Below are 21,523 nucleotides of genomic sequence, written 5' to 3'. Positions count from 1 at the left end.
ATAATAATATGCGCATTTGTCGAAATTATTTGCAGCTTTGCTGCAGCATTGAGGCAGTGTTTTCGTTCTGATCATAGCGCTATTATAACGCAGCAAAGACCTTACGACTATGTGTCGTAAATAAGCACGTTAATAAAAAAGAAAGCGTACCCTGGCCGACGTTGCTAAATGAAAATTATTGAAATTCGGGCGGCCTTCTCGAACATCAATTTTTGTTCAAATGCTCCCACTGTGTTACGCTGGTACGCTGCCGTGAAGTTACACGGATAACCGAAAGGGCAATGTCCAAAATTCCTGGATATGGGACAATGCAGGGTCTAACTTCGCATTGGCGTTGCCTAAACTTGAGCGTCTTAGACACGATACGTCGATACGTTTTCTTCAGACAAATATTAAACTTTTGTTTGGGAAAGCAGCACGTCAAAACTACAGTTCTTAGAGAGAGAGACAGAGGCATTCTTTAATGGATACTGGAGATATCTGCTTAGTCATACGCCTATATATAGCATGGTGCTCCAGTTGATGGAGGTGACGTATAGCAGACTTCAGCGATTCATTCGCTTCGGAACTCGTTTGCTTCGACAGCAGCCATTCTCCCACCGTGAAAGATCAACATATTTTAGTTTGTTTGTTTGTTTTTGTTGCCTTGTTTATTCCTCAGATCATTTCTGAGCGTGCAAGTCTGTAGTAGGGCGCGCAGAACTGCGTTCACCAATTATGTTATAGGGCTGTTCGTTAGGGGGGGAGGGGGGGCGATACGGTCGTATCAACTTATAATTTAAAGTAAGTAGTAAAAAAATTATTATAATATTCGAAAGGCAATTTTAATTGTTCGATAGTGCAGAAAGAATAGTGTAGATCAGACAAGTTCTGACATTTTTCTCCTTTGTGATATACGCAACTTCCTTTCTGTATGACATAGTTATGCATGTTGTGGAGTCCAAACTAAATCACATGTACAAACTTTGTACACTCAGACTTCCCCTGTCTAAGTCATCATCATCATCATCATCAGCCTAGTTACGCCCACTGCAGGGCAAAGGCCTCTCCCATACTTCTCCAACTACCCCGGTCATGTACTAATTGTGGCCATGTTGTCCCTGCAAACGTCTTAATGTCATCTGCCCACCTAACTTTCTGCCGCCCCCTGCTACGCTTCCCTTCCCTTGGAATCCAGTCCGTAGCTCTTAGTGACCATCGGTTATCTTCCCTCCTCATTACATGTCCGGCCCATGCCCATTTCTTTTTCTTGATTTCAACTAAGATGTCGTTTACCCGCGTTTGTTGCCTCACCCAATCTGCTTTTTTCTTATCCCTTAGCGTTACACCCATCATTCTTCTTTCCATAGCTCGTTGCGTCGTCCTCAATTTCAGCAGAACCCTTTTCGTAAGCCTCCAGGTTTCCGCCCCATATGTGAGTACTGGTAACACACAGCTGTTGTACACTTTCCTTTTGAGGGATAGTGGCAACCTACTGTTCATGATTTGAGAATGCCTGCCAAACGCACCCCAACCCATTCTTATTCTTCTGGTTATTTCAGTCTCATGATCCGGATCCGTGGTCACTACCTGCCCTAAGTAGATGTATTCCCTTACCACTTCCAGTGTTTCGCTACCTATCGTAAACTGCTGTTCTCTTCCGAGACTGTTAAACAGTACTTTAGTTTTCTGCAGATTAATTTTCAGACCCACCCTTCTGCTTTGCCTCTCCAGGTCAGTGAGCATGCATTGCAATTGGTCTCCTGAGTTACTAAGCAAGGCAATATCATCAGCGAATCGCAAGTTGCTAAGGTATTCTCCATCAACTTTTATCCCCAATTCTTCCCACTCCAGGCCTCTGAATACCTCCTGTAAACATGCTGTGAATAGCATTGGAGATATCGTATCTCCCTGTCTGACGCCTTTCTTTATAGGGATTTTGTTGCTTTCTTTGTGCAGGACTACGGTGGCTGTGGAGCCGCTATAGATATATTCCAGTGTTTTTACATATGGCTCCTCTACACACTGATTCCGTAATGCCTCCATGACTGCTTAGTTAAAATAGATAACCTTATGAAACATTCTATTCGCAGTTGCTTGGCCAAAGGCTTATGCTAATATTGTTGTTGTTGTTGTTCGCGGAACCCATCGACATCACCCACCACCGGACCAACCGTCGGCCAGCGGGAGGCCCAGCTGACAAGCTCGAGTCAATGAAGACCAGCGTTGTCTGGTTAGCAGGACCAAGCTATCGGCTCAGGGCCACTGCATCCTGGACTAGGGGAGCCGCCCACCTAAGACTATTCTTCCGTCGGCTCACTTTTTAAAATAAAGCTTATGCCTCCTCCTCGCGGTGGTTCAGCATTTTATTATGTAAATATATTTCATTCAGATAATTTAGCGCATCATGCTTATTTTTGTTTGTTTTATGTAAGACAGTCCCGCTCCTTTGTTTTCATGTTCAGTAGGATCGCGTCCAAGCACCTTCCTGCCAGACGTAACTGTAGCGTGGCATTTGAGATAACCTTCAAATATGAAGTCTCATAACGCCCCTTCTCAAACTCAGTCTTTGTGTAAATCAATATTCAGGCCACAGGTGAGGAGGCAGTTGCTATGTTAAAGGCTTCATGCTTTTAAGGCTCCATGACCCGTTTCGAAAGCCTAGGACTTTAAAATAGACTTTCAAAACGTCTAATACAACTGCTGTCACAAGCGAAATGACGAAGTGTCACCATGCGAGATTTTAGCGAGAAAGGTTTAGGTTTTACGTGCCAAAACCGCGACACGTTTATGAGGCGCATGCCATAGTGGGGGCAAATAATTCTGACCACCTTGGTTTTCTGTAACGTGCGCCCAATGCATGGTATACGCGGACGTTTTTGCATATCTCCCCCATGCATCGAAATGCGTGGCCGCAGTGGCTGCGATTTGATCCCACGCCCTCGGGTTTAGCAGCGCAACACCTACCACCTTATATTCTGCGCGTCCTCTATTGCGTGATATGTGCCATGCTCGAGGCTCATCATCCTCGTTCTGATGTGCGCCTCCGTTAATTGTGCCGCCGCTCCTGTTTTCACGAGCATGACAACGAAGAATCGCACGCAAACAGGCCGCCAGCTTGTCAAGAGCAAATTTTCATGCGACGCCACAGAACGTGATCCTCGTCCACTACATTAGTGCTCGTTCTGGCCTACGAAATACATGCGCAGATGCCACCGCCCTCAGAGCCTGCGTGAAGCGCAAAGCCTTCCGAATATATATGTGACCAGCAATGCTGTATACCAAGCACACTGCTTCACTGGCGTGGGTTCAAATCCCAGTGGAGGCGGTTGCGGAGCGGTCTTATTTTTTTCTTTACGCTGTGGGAATGGCGAAGCTGGCGATGACGAGCTGGTTTGACGACGAAAAAGAAACTTATCGGTGTGTTTCGCCGATGACCCCGAGGGTCGTCGTCGGCGAATCGGACGGACGGGACACGGGGAACGGACAAACAAGGCAAAGCCCAGTTTCGAGCGCTTGACTGCTGTAGCATGCTGTGAAATGGCGCATTCATACACAGCACACACGCACACACAATAACAAGTAACGAAAGTGTTTGGTCGAAGCCATGGAATGGATCTGAGAAAGGCTGTAGCAAGAGTGCCTTCGTTGCGCGCAAAGCACTGCCAGCGCTGCTCCAAGTATATGGTGCAACTCTAAGGAGCTGCCACGTATGTATATATATTAAAGCAGATTTTAGGGCAGCCTTTTATGCCGCGTAACACGTGCAGACGCATAAAACATGGATTAAGTGGTCACACACATTGCAGGTAACGTGCCAGCCGCAAGTATATGCAGCGCACTCGCACTCAGTCGAAACACCGAGGTCTACTTTAGTTAAAGGTGTTCGTCTCTCGCTGGACTCTCGTATAGCAGACAAAGGTATACACGCTTCAGTGATAAGAAGGGTTGAGATGGCAAGTCTGCAGGTCACTATTCCGGACCGCTACCCTATACACTAAGGGGGATGGCGACCGACAGGGAAAGGAGGCGAAGGACGAGAGGTTACGTGGTGACGCCGATGAGTGCGACGAGTGCGTCAGGGATGTGTACATCTCGGAGCAAGCAGGAACGAGAGGAGAATTACGGCTACATGACGGGACGCGCGCGAGCATATGGCTCCGCCACCCCTCGCCCACATCGTCGGGAACGTCGAATCACGGCGCTCACACTTAACTGCGTGCGTAGGTTCTCCGGTCAGACGCGTAGACGTCGCGCGGAGTTCCGCATGCGCCGATGACGTCCACGCGAAACAGGCCGTCGCTCGTGTTGCTGCGCACACTTACGACTCTGCGGCGCTACCTGCAGCTCATCGGCTTATTATTTTTTTTTACAAGGAAGAAGAAAAAGCAGATAAAGAAAAAGAAACTGCAAGACACCCGGGAGGCGAACCTCGCGCGTTTTTGATAAGCGGGGCGGCAAGTGGCGCTTTAGCAATTCCAATGAGCTGCTGCTATAACGCAACGAAAGATTCCTTCGCCCATCGAGACGAGCCGTGGCGTTGCGCAGCAGGAGCACGCGCTAGCGTGTAACGGCCTCTGAGAGCTTCCGTCTTTAGGTCGTGCGCTCTACGCGTGCTTCGTTGCATGCGGAGACGAGGGTGTCTGACCCATCGATACGAGCACCCGTGCTCCTCTGCTGGATGGCGTAATGAATGCGCGAGACGCTAGAAGCAAGAACTTGCTCGTCAACTTGCTTCGGGATAGACGACTGCAAGGCCTTCCCTCCACTGCAGCGGTTCACCAGGAAGGCATACTAGCAGTCTGATACGGCCGTGAAGCCGTATCGCCCCCCCCCCCCCCCCCGGCCCCCGTTTTCGCCCTGAGGCAGGAATTACTTGGGACGGCGTTTGCCTTAAAAAGGGTGCTGAGAGAAAATTTTCGACTCGTCATTTTCATGCGTTACATGAGTGTGCAGTTTCTATTCCTTTCTGTGCTTATAACCATTCGAATTGATGTGACCATTACTTGGTGTTTCCTCTATTTAGTGCATGACAGCTGACTTCACGGCTCTCTTATATGACATCTGTTGTGACTTGCATTTATTGTATGTAAGCTTACTCTCCGTTCCAATCTGTTGTGAGTTCTCTCTTATACATTTACGTGAGATGAATTCATGTTCAAATTTGTTTTTGATGTCATTTGTGTGGTGAACTGTTTCAGTGAATATACCTCATCTGACTCAGTCAATCAAATAACTTTATTGAAAGGTCCTGCGTGTTTGTGGGACGGGCGAAAGGTCCCGCATAGGTGACGGCCAGGAGTTCTTGAGTCCTGGAGGCTTCCTCGGCCCACTGGACAGACCAAGTTCATCGTCAAGGGCAGAGCTGAGCGACATAGTCTCCCAGCGCGCGCGGACGCGACCGCGAGAGGCTGCATCCCCATTGTTGTGTGTTATGCCTCGACATATTCCCATATAGTATATGTTCCAGAGTGGCTCCAGAACCACAGTTCTAGCATTTATCTGTATTGTATATCTCTGGGTAAATGAGCTGTGAGATGACCGGATTCGGATAAGTTCTGGTCTGTAACTGCACGCCGCCATTCGACTGACTGTTTTTTGCTGAGCTTTCGGTGAGGCGGTGGGAAAACGCACCTTTGCAAACTGTAGTGTTGTGTGACATGTCATTAAATTTGGTCATACGGTCCTCCCATTTTCCCTCCTCTCCATCCTCGTTTTCGGGAGACGCTAAGGTGCCGACCCTATTATCGGCTCTGACCCGGTCCGTAAGCCCTCGAGTCACGTCATGCGCCGTCTTATTATTACTGCTGACTTCTTGCGTGGCGTAGGTGTGAGCGGGTTTCCGTATTAAACAAACATTCCGTTATTGACTTTTGTTGCCTGTCATCAAGATCCCTAGTGCTTCCGGAGAGATTCGGCCACTAGCGAAATTTCGTACTGTGGCCTGAGATTCACTGGCTATTACGTCCGCTTCGGTCTGTGACACTGCTAGCGCAATAGCTATCTCATCCGCAGTCTTGATTGTTGCTGTGCTTGCCATAACGCATGTTTTGAACTCCTCTTCGTGATTAATTACGACGGCTGTAAAGCCGCGCCTGTGCTTGTATCTTGCTGCGTCGACAAAGACTGCGTCTTTACTATTCCCAAATTTCTTCTCTTCTCTTCTCTTCTACCTTTATGGTATACGGGGTGCATGTTCTTTGGTAAGGGGGAAACGGTTGTCGTATCCCTGACATCACTCGGGATGTCCACTATGGTTCCGTGTTGAGTATGGTACCCAATACCTAGTCCTTCTACTATGTGTCTTCCTGCCTTGATTTTAGAAAGGCGTTCGTACTGCCCTATCCGCTGCGCCTCTATGAGCTCGTCCATTATGTTGTGCAGGTCTAATTCTAATAGCCTGTCGGTACTAGTGCTGATTAGCAGTCCTGCAGCTTGTTTATAAATTTTCATAATTACGCATTCGAATTTGATCTTTTCAGCAGCGTACCATCTAAGGTAGCGTGCGATGTATACGATCATACTGATACTTCACCTGACTGCCTGGCTTTTTTTATTCTTGTAACCTTTATCTCGTGCAGTGCCGGCTTGTTATGTCATAACCCGCCGTGGTTGCTCAGTGGCTATGGTGTTGGGCTGCTGAGCACGAGGTCGCGGGATGGAATCCCGGCCACGGCGGTCGCATTTCGATAAGGGCGAAATGCGAAAACACCCGTGTACTTAGGCTTAGGTGCACGTTAAAGAACCCCAGGTGGTTGAAATTCCCGGAGTCCTCCACTACGGCGTGCCTCATAATCAGAAAGTGGTTTTGGCACGTAAAACCATATTTTTTTTTATGTCATATTTAGTATACGCTTGTTATACAAGTAAAAAAAGCAGGTGGTGTCGCCTAAATGCACCAACATGTTCTAACTGCCATGTATTAAAAGAAAATGACAACCATTCCACTCTGTGAAGATGGAAGGGCAGCGAAAGCTGACGACAGTCAAAGCTCTCAAACGAAAAGCACAGTGCTTTCGCTGCCGTTCCATCTTGACAGAGTGGAATGCTTGTCGTTTTTTGCGCTGCAAGTCTGGCATCGTTGCTCGTTCGGAGGTGCCCGGTCTCGCGATTGTCGTTTGCGTTCAGCATCGCGGGAACGTTCTTCATCGGTGGTCGTTTCGCGCCGGCGCCGTTTACATTCTCGTTGCTGTTCCCTCCGGCGCTCCTCGTACGCATGTTGTTCTTCGGGTGTACGGACTATACGTGTCCGCCCCAACGATAACGCAGCTGTGTTTAGCGCCGATACCTCTCCTGCTTATACACTGCGATAACCTTGACGTCACGCTATTGTTCACGGCGAGCGTTCTAATCTGTTCCGCTTTTTGACATCTGCGCCGCCCCACTGCACCCGTATGGGTTTGTTAGAAACCGCTAAGTCCGTTTCTGTTGCCGGGCGCCGGAAAAACTGGGGAAGGTTAGTCATGTACAGTTTTCGCTGTAAGAAAGTCCAAACTTTTTAAGTTCCATAGAAAAGATACCGGCAAGCGTCGGAGCATTTAAAATATTTTACTCTATGACTTGTTCCAATGAAGAAGTTTTGGTTTCGGCACCAAAGTAGTAGATGCAGCATGACGTCCTGACACACTTACTTGCTATGTTATTCTGATCACTGCTGTGGCCACACGCAAGCGCAAGCAGAAGAAAGGCACACGTGTTTATTGTTTAAGAGCAACGTCATCATACCTATCTTTATTGCTACACAATGTGAGCAATGTTTGCTCTCTGTCATGACGTAACATCAGGTCCGGCATTTCGAGATCAACTTTAGTATCAAATTAAAATACCTTATATGTTTTCCAAACCTTCATGCGTTCCAAGTGTCGTCTTCACACGCGCGACAAGCGTGTTACGGTAGAGTGTGCAACAACTTCGAATATGTGCGTCAGTGCTCCTTTACCCCTAAAGAGGAATGCTAAATTGAGCCGCGTTAGCAAATTAACCTTCCGTAATGTTGAAAAGCTCACTCTGACCTTTAGCGCAGGCTTGGTATACGCCTGAAAACGCGCAAGAAGGAAGGAAGGAAGGAAAAAGTGGAGAAGGAAGGCAGGGAGGTTAACCAGTTTTGCCTAACCGGTTTGCTACCCTACACATGGGAGGGGGATGGGGGGGATGAAAGATGGGGAGAAGAGATAGAGGGCACATAACACGGCACACATGTCGTTGGTTACAGTCTGTCACTCTTGTGTGGTACGTGACATCACTGTCACAGTCGCTTGTCCAAGCCCGTATCCTTCATAAACCGAAGTAGTCCCTTCGTCGCCTTCAGCTGCGATGTCTTCAGTCGGCGATATGTGAAAATGGTTGCAACTGACAATGGTCTACTGTCAAGGTGCGCTAGAACGGACGCCATGGACTGTCTCTGAACATTATATTCAGGACAGTCGCACAGAATGTGTTCCAGCGTCTCCTCGCAAAGACAGGCATTGCAGAGAGCGTTGTCGGCCATTCCAATGCGAAACGAGTAAGATTTCGTGAAGGCCACCCCTAGCCATAAGCGATAAAGCAGGGTGGCCTCACTTCGGCGGAGTCCGGTTGGCATACAGAGATGCATCAAGGAGGGCAGGTCGTGTTGATGATCGCTGCGGTTGGTCTGGCCGCTTGGTGTGCACCATAGAGAGAGCGTGATCTCCTGTGCAAGCACTTGAAGTCTGCTGGCTGCGTCGGAACGTGAAAGTGGTATGGCCTCTTCCTGTGTGTCTTCAAGAGCTGTCCGAGCGGCTTTATCGGCGTCTTCATTTCCGATGACGCCGCAGTGACTTGGCAGCCACTGAAACGTCACGTGATGTCCTTTCTCATGTGATGTATGAAGTAGGCATCTAATATCGAATACGAGCTGTTCAGATGGCCCGCGACGCAGAGCTGATAGTACAGATTGTAGGGCTGCCTTTGAGTCGCTGAAAATTGACCATTGTCGAGGTGGTTCCCGATTGACAAAACAAAGTGCAGCTCGAAGAGCAGCTAGTTCCGCAGATGTAGATGTCGTTGGGTGGTCAGTCCTAAAGCTGATGGTAATACCTCTTTCTGGGACGACTGCAGCACCGGACGAACACTGGAGTTTGTGGAACCGTCAGTATAAATATGTGCACTGTCTGCGTACCTCTCGTGCAGAAGAAGCAGAGACAGTTGTTTCAGCACAGGCGACGACAGCTCAGACTTTTTCCCAATTCCTGGCACGTTGAGATGGACTGTGGGGCTGACAAGGCACCAAGGGGGCATCGATGGTTTACATGCAGCGGTGAAGCCCGAGGGAAGTTTGTCGTTGTACTTGACAATAGTTTTTGAGAATGATGCTTGGTGCCTGTCTGAAGGTAGTGTTGCAAGGTGGTGATAGGGGGCCCGTGCCAAATGTCTGATATGCGTTCTCAGGGTTTCCACCGTGATGTGAGTCTGCATTGGATGGTCCCGAGCAATCGCAATAGTTGCCTCAGTTGACGTGCATCTCGGCAAACCAAGACAAACTCTGAGTGCTTGAGCTTGCGCTGCTTGCAGAACACGAATATTTGTCTTGCAGGTGTTGTTCAGTACAGGTAGACTGTATCTTAAAAAACCGAGAAAGAGAGCTCTGTAGAGTCTCAGCATTGCCTCTACTGACATCCCCCACGTCTTTCCTGTCAGGTATTTAAACAACTGGGAGGTTGCTGTTAGGCGTCGTTTCATGTAAGCCACGTGCGGGCTCCAACAGAGGTCTCGGTCGATAATTACGCCTAGAAATCTGTAGGTTCTGACATAGGAAATGGTCCGCCCGTTGATTGAGATGACATAAGGCGTCATTGGTTTGCGAGTAAACGCCACTAGGGCGCATTTTTCTGGCGATATGCTGAGACCTTGTTCACACAAGTAGCTCGCTGTCAAAGTAGCCGCTCTCTGAAGCCGTGCACGTATCTGAGGACGTGTGACTGCGGAAGTCCAGAGACAGATGTCGTCTGCGTATACTGAAATTTTGGTGGTAGTTGGCAAGTGTTCAGCAAGCCCAATAAGAGCGAGGTTGAATAGCGTCGGGCTGAGAGCACCGCCTTGAGGAACGCCCTTGCTGGTATAGCGTCGCGTAGTTGGGCCATCGTCAGTTAATACATAGAATGATCTTGCAGATAGGTAACTTGCAATCCATAAAAATACTCGGCCACCTAGGCCAACCGTCACAAGAGCGTCGAGAATAGCCTCATGCAATACGTTATCGTATGCCCCTTTCACATCTAAGAATAAAGCTGCAGAGAAACGTTTACGGGACCTTTCGTGCTGGACATATGAAACGAGATCAACTACATTGTCGATGGAAGAGCGGTCACGTCGGAAACCAGCCATGGAACTCGGATAAATCTTGTAGTGTTCAAGGTACCATTCCAGGCGGCCAAGGATCATCCGTTCCATTATCTTTCCTACACAGCTGGCCAACGCTATCGGGCGGTAAGAGCTGAGCTCTAGTGGGGATTTGCCCTGCTTCAATATTGGCACCAGGCGGCTCACTTTCCATTCGTCAGGAACATTTCCCTCCTGCCATGAGGTGTTGTAGAGGCTCAATAGTGCTGTCCGTGCGGATTCTCCGAGATAGCACAAGGCTCGGTATGATATACCATCTGGACCCGGAGATGATGAGCGCCTGCAGAGAGCTAGTGCCGCATCGAGCTCCTCCATTGTAAAAGGAAGGTCCATGCGGCAATCTCGGGAATGGGGGACATCATCTCGGGCTGGAGGATCTGGGCGTGTCGCTTGGTCTGCCATTCGCACACAAAAGTCTTCTGCGACATCGATGTCTTGCCGCCCTTGGAAAAGCGCGAGTGCCTTGAATGGAAAACGCTGTTCCGGAAGGCAACGCAGACCTTGCACCGTTTTCCAAATGTGAGACAGCGGCTTGCGGGGGTCGAGTGTTTGGCAAAACGTTGCCCAACGTTCCGACGCTAATCTATTCATTCGACGCTGAATCTTCTTTTGTATCCTCCTGGCTGCCCTAAGGTCATGGATTGATCTTGTACGCCGATATCGACGTTCCGCCCGGCGACGAAGTGCGCGAAGTCGCTCTAATTCTATGTCGAAGTCGTTTCGCGTGTGAGAGATCGTCAGTATGCGAGTGGCGTTCCGCATCGTATTTTTAATTGTTTGTTCTAACCCAGAGGGCAGGCCCTCGCTGCAGGCATCTTCCATATCAGATTTGAAGTTGGCCCATTGAATCGTCCGAATGGTATTCCGTGGGCCAGATCTAGACATCAAGCCTTTGATGTTCAGATAGGTGGGAATGTGATCACTCCCATGGGTCTCAATATCTGGAAACCACTTCACATATCTGGCGAGAGAGTTGGAGACAAAAGCAAGGTCGAGGCAGCTGCCGTATGTCACGCCTCGAAGAAAGGTGGGGCTACCATCGTTCAAGAGAGTAAGGCCATAGTTGTAGGCGATGCTTGATAATCTTCGTCCTCTTGCATTTGTCTTTGTGCTTCCCCATGCTGGATGGTGTGCATTGAAATCTCCTATGATGACCCATGGAGCGGGGCAAACACTCAAGATATCCGCTAATCTTTTAGTGTCGAAATTGTTGGAAGGCGATATATACACGCCTATGAGAGTAAACAAGAGTTTGTTCTTTTTAACTGTGACGCATATATACTGATTGTCGTCGTGGGGCGCAATCGGTTGCAAAACATAGGTGAGTTCCCGACGAACAAAAATGATGATTTTGCTGCATGCACTATTTGTTGATGACATGAAACATTCGTACCCTGACAGTCTGATTGGTTTCGACAAGTTGGGCTCACAAATGACGATGAGTGGAAACACATTGGTGTACACATACTGACGGAAATCTGAAATTCGTGATTTTAGCCCTCTGGCGTTCCACTGCATGACGGACGCTGCCTTGACTTCTTTTCGGAAGGATGGGGTATGGGTAGCCATCTTTCTAGTTGAGGGATTCAAGCACTGGGCTTAAGGCGTCCAGCACTTTAAGTGCGCTTCGAGCAGACGGTGTCCCCATCTCAACTAAAATCGTTCGGATGGCCTCCATGAGGGAACGTAGCACCGAGATGACTTGATCTGTTTTAGGTGAATCATCAATGGCCGGAGAAGGCTCCGGTGGCGCCGTGACCTTCTGAGGTTCCTTAGCAAGGGAGCGGCTCGGTAGCGTAGGCCATTCCTCTAAAGAAAGAGTCTTATCTGATGCCCTCGTGGAAGTGGTGGGCCCTATCGCGTCGCGACTAAGTGGTACCGTAGTGGAGCGGGTACTATCGCTTCGCTCATGCGCCTTCTTTGAAGACTTACGACGGTGCCGACGTCGACACCGACGCCGGACTACTTCGGCTGCCTCCCTGTGGGCCGAATTGTCTCTGGCCATTTGCTTCAGAACCGCGCGCTCCCTCTTGATGCGGGGGCAGTCTTTCGACGAGGCTGCGTGAGGGCCGCTACAGTTGGCGCACTTCAGAACTGTGGCACCGCAGGTCACTTCTGCATGAGGTTCAGCGCAACGGGGACACAGAAGCGAGTTCGGACACACGCCCTTTACGTGTCCTAGCCTGAAGCACTGATGGCATTGAAGCGGCTTCTGGATGAATGGTCGAACTGGATGTCGAAAATGTCCGACTTTAACGTGGGAGGGTATGCAATCCCCCTTGAAGATTACTTTTACGCAGCGCGTATTCCCAAGACGGCGCACTTGCGTAATGATCGTGCCCTCGTTTGCCGGCTTGATGAGGCTAGGTAAATCTTCATTGGGAATGGCAATGTCAATGTCGTAAATTACACCGGCTATCGATGTGTCGTCGATCGGGATGAAGGGGCGCATTTTCATTCCGCCAAGCTCCGTGATTTCTTGAAGTGTTCCAAGCGCACTCGCGTTGTACACGTCTATGGCGAGTATATTCTTGCGTGGGTTTATTCTGATGTCTTTAATTTGATCCGGCACCGCACGTTCCAGAAAAATGGATAGGGCTTGCCTGTTCAGCAACCGTAGGTTGCTTGACGGTTCTTCCGGCATAAAGATGATGACGTGTGGCCAGCGCGCAGGCCTTGACTTCATAGTCGTAGTGCTCGCAGGAGGTGACGGCGCTGTGTTGGCGATCTTTCTCTTTGCCCTTTTACTCCGGACGGGTATGAAGCCGTCGTCGGATGAGTCGTCTTCCGACATAGAGTACAGCTCGGTGTCCTCGGTGTCGCTGGGGGAGCCAACTCGCTTCCTTGCGGTTGACAGCCGTGATGACTTCTGGCCAGGAGGGCCTGTGGCATGCTCCGCGTCCATGGTCGCAAGACGGGGAGGTAAGGCACCCCGAAAGGCAAAGAGTTCACCAAAAATGCAGAGAGCACAGAAACAAGCGTTCTGTCAAGAAGAGAAGAAGGAAATGCGAGTGGTGTCGCGCGCCCGCTTTGGAAGTTCCCGCACCAGCTTCTTGTGACGTCACAGATTTCGGCAGCGTTTACTTCGGTTCAGTTAATTACAGATCGATAAAGAAAGGTTACATTGCGTTTTAAATGAGCCAAACAGCCAACCTAGGAAGTTTGGGGGACTTGTTCTCCTAACTTCCTGCGAGGAGTTGCATTGAAATTCATGCCTTATATACCGGCGCTGCGGCGGAAGGACCGCCAAATTCGAGAAATCCAAGACTGGCCTTCGTTTTCTCCCCTAGTTATCAGCGGTTTATGCGCCAAAGGAAAGGCACTAACGTGCTGGAAGAATACTTCGCCAGTTCAATCCCATTTTGGTTTCTATTGTGTATCCATTTCACGCTCGTGACACAAGCACGCAACGGCTTGAAGATATATGCAGACGGGAACAATGTAAGGATTTTCTTGTGTGTTTGTTCGTCACTCTTACGTGTGATTTCTCTACCACCCAGAGAGACGTCGACGAACAACGGCTGTGCGCCTACAGTCAGCGACTTGTTGATTCAAGCCCTTTGGTTTCGCTCATGCATGATTTAATTACTGTGGTTGACCTCTATATCGCGTTATGCAAACATTTCGTGATTGACAGACTGATTGATATGGTTACTTAATCGAATTTCTGCACATTTCCAAGCTCGATCGAACCGCTCATCGCATACTCGCTTAATTAATAAAGCATTCGACAAACAAACAAACAAACAAACAAACAAACAAACAAACAAACAAACAAACAAACAAACAAACAAACATTTTCTTAAGCGGTGGCCAAAAGATTTCATGCCTCTTCTTAACACAAGCTTTAAAGGGACACTAATTAGAGATATGCACTAAATCGGATTATACCTCGGTAAAGTATTTTTTCAAAACTCTTATTATATTTCCATTCGTTTGGTTGAACAACGATGACTATTACAGAAAAAAAATTAGGGCTAAAAATACACTGATTATGTTTCGATCGCGTCAATACCTTTGCGCGCGGTGCGTGAGTCTATCGTCACGAATTGCACATGATTTTCTTATATTTGGGCCGTTTCGGCAAGAAGCATTCTCGAAACTAGGTAGGGTCGATTCTTTCGTTCCTCTAGAATGTGCTATTTAGTCTTTCTTTACCGGTAAACAATTAAGCAAGACACGAGCAGAAACTATCAAAATCTATGACTTCATGGCGTGCTGCACGGTGTGTGCGTGACCTTCAGTACGGCATCGCAACGCCCCCCCCCCCCCCCCCCCCCCCCTCTGGTCAAAGCCTTCTCACACAGTTAAAGTCTTCCTATTGCAGAAGCGTGCGTTACTTATAAATTTTAACTTCATATTCCTCTTTAACGGCCCTTTAAGCTCTCGTCTCAAGCGAAAGCCAATCACACAGCTGTCAGTCATCCGTCTTCTCTGTGGTCCGAATCGTCCTGCTTGTGCGTCATCACACTGAAAGAACGCGCTGCAACAACTCGCAGGCAAGGTTTACAATCTTCCACGAGCGCGCAATGGCTTGCGTGGCATCCGCCTTGCGGCTAAATTTATGCATTCTGTAAAGCCTAAAGATGGTGACGTGAAGTTTATTCTTCTTTTCAAGGAAAAGAGGGGACCGGGACAAAAGGCGGTAAGTCCTGACGAGGCCCCGGTACCCATACAGTTGGCAGTAATAATATAAATGAAAAAAAAAGATGTACATAGAAGGCGCGACAAATATGTTAAAACAACGCTACAATGCCCACAGTGAGACTTAATTAGGGAAAAAGACAAACATGTGCTAGGTAATACGCAAGCACTCAAAGTCATACACGTACAAATACAATACATACATGACTGCATACATGTCTGACAAAGGACCGCAGAGCACAGAAGCAGCCGAACGAGAATGCATGCATCTAATGCTCAGGTTCGCGGTCTGGCCACGTTCGGACAAGACGCGTACTTCTAACCTCCCTGAATGTGATGTGCCCCGCAGACGTGACGTAACACGGCCGTATCTTGCGGCAAAGCTGTAAGCCTGATGCAATGTCGGGCAATATGGGTGGTCGGGCCACCAGGGTAGATTTGTGTTAACCAACTGTGGCTGACCTTTCCGTATTTTTGGCTTTCCCTGAAAGTTATAATAGACGGCAACGTTGTTCTCCTGTTTTGTCGGGGCTAAGGTCTTGGAGCTCAGTAACTACATAAATATAAAAAATAATAATAACAGACAACACGTCTGCAAAGCAGTGCCTAGTGCAGGCGAAGGCTAAGTCCATCGCACGAAGAAACTGTTAGCATCACAAAAACTCGGAAGGAACTCTTGATGAATATGATTCTTAACGCTGGCAGCAACCGTAATTTGCTCGCAAATGTTTGTGACCAGTTGTCCGATGTCAAAGAGAGGAAATGTTTAATTTTTACACGAGCAGACAATCACTTGAGGCTTGGACAGAAAGAATCACGGAAGCAAATAAAATAAAAGAAAGAGGAAGAAAGAAAAAGAAAGAGAGAAAGGCATTCGGCGGATGCGCGTTGCACACAGCACGCAGAGCGCGACACCAAGCTCGCGTTCGCCGAACGGCGAAGAGCCGAGGACGGCTAAGCGGCAGACGAGAGAGGCAAAACGTAAATTAAAGCAACAAATAGAAAGGGGCAGCGCGCCGTGTCAAATGAGCCTGACCGACACGCACTTAAAGGTCGCTTCACCACGTGCCGTTATTGTTCATCGGCGTGGCACCGCACAACGACATGCGCCGGCGCGCGCGTGCTCGCTGACCGGCGCATGTCTCACTTTCGCGAGCAGGCCGCCGGTCAAGTGAGCTCGGGCGCGGCGGCGCCAAGGAGAGGCGCGCTTACCATTCGGGCGGCTGGCATCCGAGGGGCGAGAGAGGAGCTGTTGTCATCGGCAGAACGCGCGTTTCTGTAGCCCGCCGAGCACCCGCGCAGCCAGGGGGAATGCCGGGGATGGCGCGACCGAACACTTCGCGGATAATAGCCGGGTTTATTGGAAGAAGTGCCCGCTTCTCTCCGAAGCCTGTGGTGGGGGGGCCCCAGTGCGCGGGCGTCTCGTCATACAGGTTCGGCGAGGGGTGCGCGCCCGGGGAGAGGCGCGCGGACCAATCCACGCCCGCGGGCTGCCGCTGCTGCTCGTGCTACACGCGCGCGCGAGGGACTCACGTGATCGGAGACTTTGATCGCTAGCCGAGACGTATGTACGTGCCAGAGGAGAAAGCTAGCCCCCCCTCTCTCCCTTTTGCTATTTCTTTTGTACACACCTGCGGCGGGAACCTGATGCCCGGCCGACATTCCTTCCAACCACTGTCTGTCTGCTGCTTGGCTTGCTCGTGAGCGGCGCGCCGTCATCACTCCGTGCGTTTCGTTTGCGATTCCGCAGCTGGCTCGAAGCTCGCGCTTTCGTCGAGGTTTGTGCGCCTTCGACGGCACGTCGTCTTCCCTGCGAGGCTGCGGCTCTCGCGCGGACCCGCTTAGAGGAGGGGCATCCGGGGGGTGTTTTTTTGTCGGCGCGTGGAATCCTTGGAAGTCGAGCGAACCATTTCGAGGCCCCGTCCTTCTGGGCTGTGCACAGATCAGGTTCCAGACGTGCCCTTGGGGAAACCAGCGTTCGCCGCGTTGCCGGAGACGATGAGCGAAGTTTTTCAGGCAGCCAGGAGTTCGTTTTAGTAGTTGCTGAATCTGTAGTTCTCTTTATTAAATCATTTAAAAAACTATATATAAAGAGCAATTTGTGCCTTCTTCGAACAAGACTTGGTCAGCAGCAGGACCTAAGATTAACGTTCTGCCCTGTTGGTTCGCTGTCCACGCGACCCACCATCACGGAAACGGACTCTGAACCCTTACCCTAGCGAGGAGACATGGACATGGGTTTCGAAAATAAATGTTGGTTCCCTCTCTCCCTGTCACTTGACGGCACATCTATGAAAAGTTCAATGTATTTATGAGGCACTCTCGTTGGACCTGCTTCTGCTAACCAGAGGCACTGGGAAGTGCTGAATCGGCAATGCGGCACCATAATTACGCCGTTCACCACTGCAGGCAGGTGTCACACGCGCGCATACTTCTCTGTATCTTGCCGTTGGCGGTGCACATATCGTATAGGCTTGCACGGGAATCAGCCTTGCACTGGTGTGGCCGCTGTAGCGCCGTCTGTTAAATGGAATTCTGAGGTTTTACGTGCCAAAACCACGATTTGCTTATGAGGCACGTCGTACTGGGGTAGACTCCGGATAAATGTCGACCACCAGGGTTTCTTTAACGTGCCCCCAACGCCCTTGTGACCCGCGCATTTTTTTTTTCGCATTTCGCCCCCATCAAAATGCGGCTGCCGCGACAGGGATTCGATCCCGTGACCTCGTGTTTAGCAGCGCAACACCATAGCCGCTAAGCCACCGCGGCGGTTGCGCCTTTCGTCAGGGCTGCAGACACATATTAAAGCGAACCTTTCTTTTGTTTTTCCCATTTCTTCGACTTTTCCACTGCTGCAGCATATATATATATATATATATATATATATGTATTACCAGCTGCCTTGTGTAAACTCTGCTCGTATATATATAAATATATATATATATATATATATATATATATATATATATATATATATATATATATATATATATGTATATGTATATAATCATCGGCAAATGTCGTGATACCTCGGCGCGCTCTGGTTTTCTTGGAATAAAACCAGCAGTGTTTGTGCATAAGAATCACACTGTAAAGCAAACAGGCTCCCACCAGGATGCGCTTAGTGCCAGATGGAGAACTGCTACTGTTGGCGAGTATAGCATATCATGAACGTACGACGTGTCGTCATTAACATTCGATCAGTCATGAGTCATTAAAAGGCATATACTATTAACGATTTGTGTTGACCTCACTCGTATTTCGGTCAATACTCGCTATTTACAACGTGCACGCAGGTAACCGCTAAGCAACCGTTAAGGACGGCCCGCGTGAGCTTTCACTCCACGTAGGACAACGTGTTTACTGCGCCTTTTCCCTGGAGGGCGCTCAGAGCCAAATGATAATAAAAGACGCCAGGACACGTGAGCTATTCCTCTTCGTGCTATTATAAGAAAGCTTTTCCTTCGTGAAAAAATCGTGTGCCACTGGCCGGCGTCCTTCGTTAACAACATCACCGTTGTCGCGATATTGAACAGCGCCTTTTCTTGTCGCGGACAGCTGCCAAAGAGCCAGTAAACAGCGCGAAGTTTCCCGGAAGGACCCGGCATACGGTATACGGCCCCCCGTCCTCGGCCGTTACACATTCGGCGGTTTGCTTGCCGCTCCCCGAAACATGTGCTCCCCTTCGGGACCGGACCGGGCCACACGCTGAGAGACGCGCCAGCACGCGCGCATGGCCTCGTACCGGAGGCGAGAGATAACCGCGTGTGGAAAGGAGGAACGAGCACCAGGAGTAATGAAACGCAAAAAAGAACGTTGTCGCCAACGAAACTTTGAGCAAGACGAACCTGCAGATGCGTGCTGTTTTAGAAAAATAATGTACGTTTAATTGAATCATTTCGTTACGATGAGCCACTGGGCCCTGTTGCATTTGCATCGCATTACGTACGGTTCTTACGGATCCCTGTAATGTACGAAATGCTTCGTACTTGTTTTTTTATCACCCGGTCTCGTTTTATTTTTATTTTACGTCTTCACTGCAGGCATGATGATGGCTGGTAGACAGGTGAGACCTGTGCAGAGCTTGCAACGTCCGTGCACCTGGGCCAACAGGAAGAAGTCATGTTGAGCCTTTTCTTGTTGCTTATCACCTTTTCGTCGTCATCGTGAGGATGACCGGTCAATCGAGGGTACCACGCAACGGAACGAATACTCCTGCTTATAACGGGAGTTGCCAGTTTTTTGTGTAAAGAAAGGCAGGAGGTGCGAGGTGATGGCGAGTGAGCTGCTCCTCTCGAAGTAACTGAGAGATTTAGATTAGGGGACGCAAACAGGACTGGGGTCCAGCAGGACCCAAGCAGAGTTTGGGTTTTTGCGTAGGCAAGCCCGCTTACGTGCCCTAATATAAAACTTTGTGCCACCAGTTTTTGTCACTGCGTTTGAAAGACACGGTCCTGTTTGTAAATGTATAGTCGCGGGAATTCTCGTATTTCGGACTACACTTTATCTGCAACCCCGGACACCTTAATTTTCGTAAAGGCGAATGCTCTCCCCTATGAGAGGTCGCAGAGTGCAGCACTGAAAACAAGTCAAATTGAATGTGCAAGCGGATCCCAATTGACGCTTGCAAAATTGCGCCGAGTTCAAGGCAGGCGTATTGTGGATCTGTTATATTGTAGGTATATCCGGCTCTCGGAGTCTCGCCAAACTCCCTAATAGGTTTGGCTGTCCTGAGTATGCTAAGTCGGCACTCCGAAACCTTTAACAAAATTCGGGACGGAGGAGGAAAGAACTTTATTGGGTCCTGAGGAACCCCTTCCCACCCACTCTTGGTTTAGTGGTCGGCAGGGGTCGCGGGCCGCACCCACAGTTCTGCAAAATTAGTGACTATTGGTAACACGTGGCGGCCCAGAAACGACGGATGATTGTTAAAAGATTGACACCCGGAAGAACGAGAGTGGCTTATTATTAATCGTGCAAACTTAAATATGCACCGCACAGAGACAGAAGCGCGCTAGAAATCGTGTCCTGAACGGGACACAGCAGTCACCTTTTTTAAGAGGAGAAAGAGAAGGGATGGGGAAGAGAAGAGGAAGGCATATATACCGCAACATCACACGTAGAGCTCTTCAAGGCAGAGTCGCCGTCCGGTAAGTGGCAGGAGTTTTTATTACAGCTTTGTGAGGCCTCGCATCGAGTTGAAGCATGATCTTTCGGAAATAAGAAACCATGGAGCGCAATTCGGGAATGGTCAAGTTGCTGAATCGCGCTCAGTTGCGCACGGGGCGACAACTTGCTAAAAGTTGGGCGTCTAACGGCAAAAACGCTCAAGCGTTTCGCTGTAGTGTCCACAAGCAGGCCACGCATCACCAAAGGGAAAGCGAATAGTACTTTTATTGCGACATCAATTATATAGGCATTCCAGCTGAATTTACATCATCATCATCATCTTTTGTGTGCACTGCTGGACGAAGGTTTCTCCCTGCGATCTCCAATTACCCCTCTCCTGCGCCAACCGATTCCAACTAGCGTCTGTTGAGAATTGGTAGCGACCGTCGCGCGTTTCCTGCAACCGTGGTTGGGCGCCCGGCGACGCACCAAGAGGGAGCCGGCGAACGGACGAGGGGGCGCCCCGCTGGGCTGGTGTCCCGACCGGCGCCTCGACCCGCAACCAGATCCGTGCCCCGTGTTTTCGGCGGACCGCCTGCTGGGCGCGAATGGCCGGCGCTTCCGAGAAGGACGAAGGCGTCGGTGCGGCCAACGGACAACTCGTATTTTGTATTTTCTTTTCTCTTCCTTTTCTAGTCACTGCGATGTCTTTTGTAAAATAAACGTTCAGTCTTGAAGCGAACCCCGACGAGTGAGAATCGTTCCTTCGAGGCTCCTGCGTGCGCGGCCGCTGTATACGCCGCCGCCCGAGAGAGTCTCACGCAGCAGCAGTTTTGTTGTAGTCGCACTCGCGAAGTGACCTCCACAGAGCGTTGGTCGTAGCCTTTAATTATTCTACAGCGTCCTTGAATTTCCTAATTTCATCGCTCCACCTTGTCTTCTGCCGTCCTCGACTGCGTTGCCCTTCTTTTAATATATATATACATATATATATATATATATATATATATATATATATATATATATATATATATATATATATATATATATATATATATATATATATATATATATATATATATATATATATATATATATATATATATATATATATATATATATATATATACATATATATATATATATATATATATACATATATATATATATATATATATATATATATAAATCGTCCAGCGGCCGGATTCGACCAAAGGACGACCATAGTAAGAGGAAAATGAATAATGAATAATTGAAAAGCACACAGACACACACCCACAAAAAAAAATAGACATACAAACAGGCCATTCAGTTGGACTCAATAAAAAAAATTATGGACTGCTGAGAAAACATTCCTGTCGCTGAGTCCCAGAGTAGAGACTTGAAATGGAGCAACGCTAAACCTTGCTATCGCGGTCAGTGCTTCGCCCTT

The 21,523-nt window shown here is 48.9% G+C and overlaps 1 protein-coding gene across 1 annotated transcript in view; it reads right to left on the bottom strand.

Moving 5' to 3' along the window:
* LOC126548169 (nose resistant to fluoxetine protein 6-like) overlaps positions 1-16,345 on the bottom strand; it is an 82,711-nt gene extending 66,366 nt beyond the window's left edge. The window contains exon 1 of the mRNA XM_050196296.2: positions 16,195-16,345. The gene's annotated coding sequence lies outside the window, so the exon portion shown is untranslated. The remainder of the gene's footprint in view (positions 1-16,194) is intronic.
* Positions 16,346-21,523: the final 5,178 nt, after the last annotated feature.

The sequence above is a fragment of the Dermacentor andersoni genome, chromosome 1, assembly GCF_023375885.2.
Source record: "Dermacentor andersoni chromosome 1, qqDerAnde1_hic_scaffold, whole genome shotgun sequence".
NCBI classification, from domain to species: Eukaryota; Metazoa; Arthropoda; class Arachnida; order Ixodida; family Ixodidae; genus Dermacentor; species Dermacentor andersoni.
This window is presented reverse-complemented; position numbering and strand designations above follow the sequence as displayed.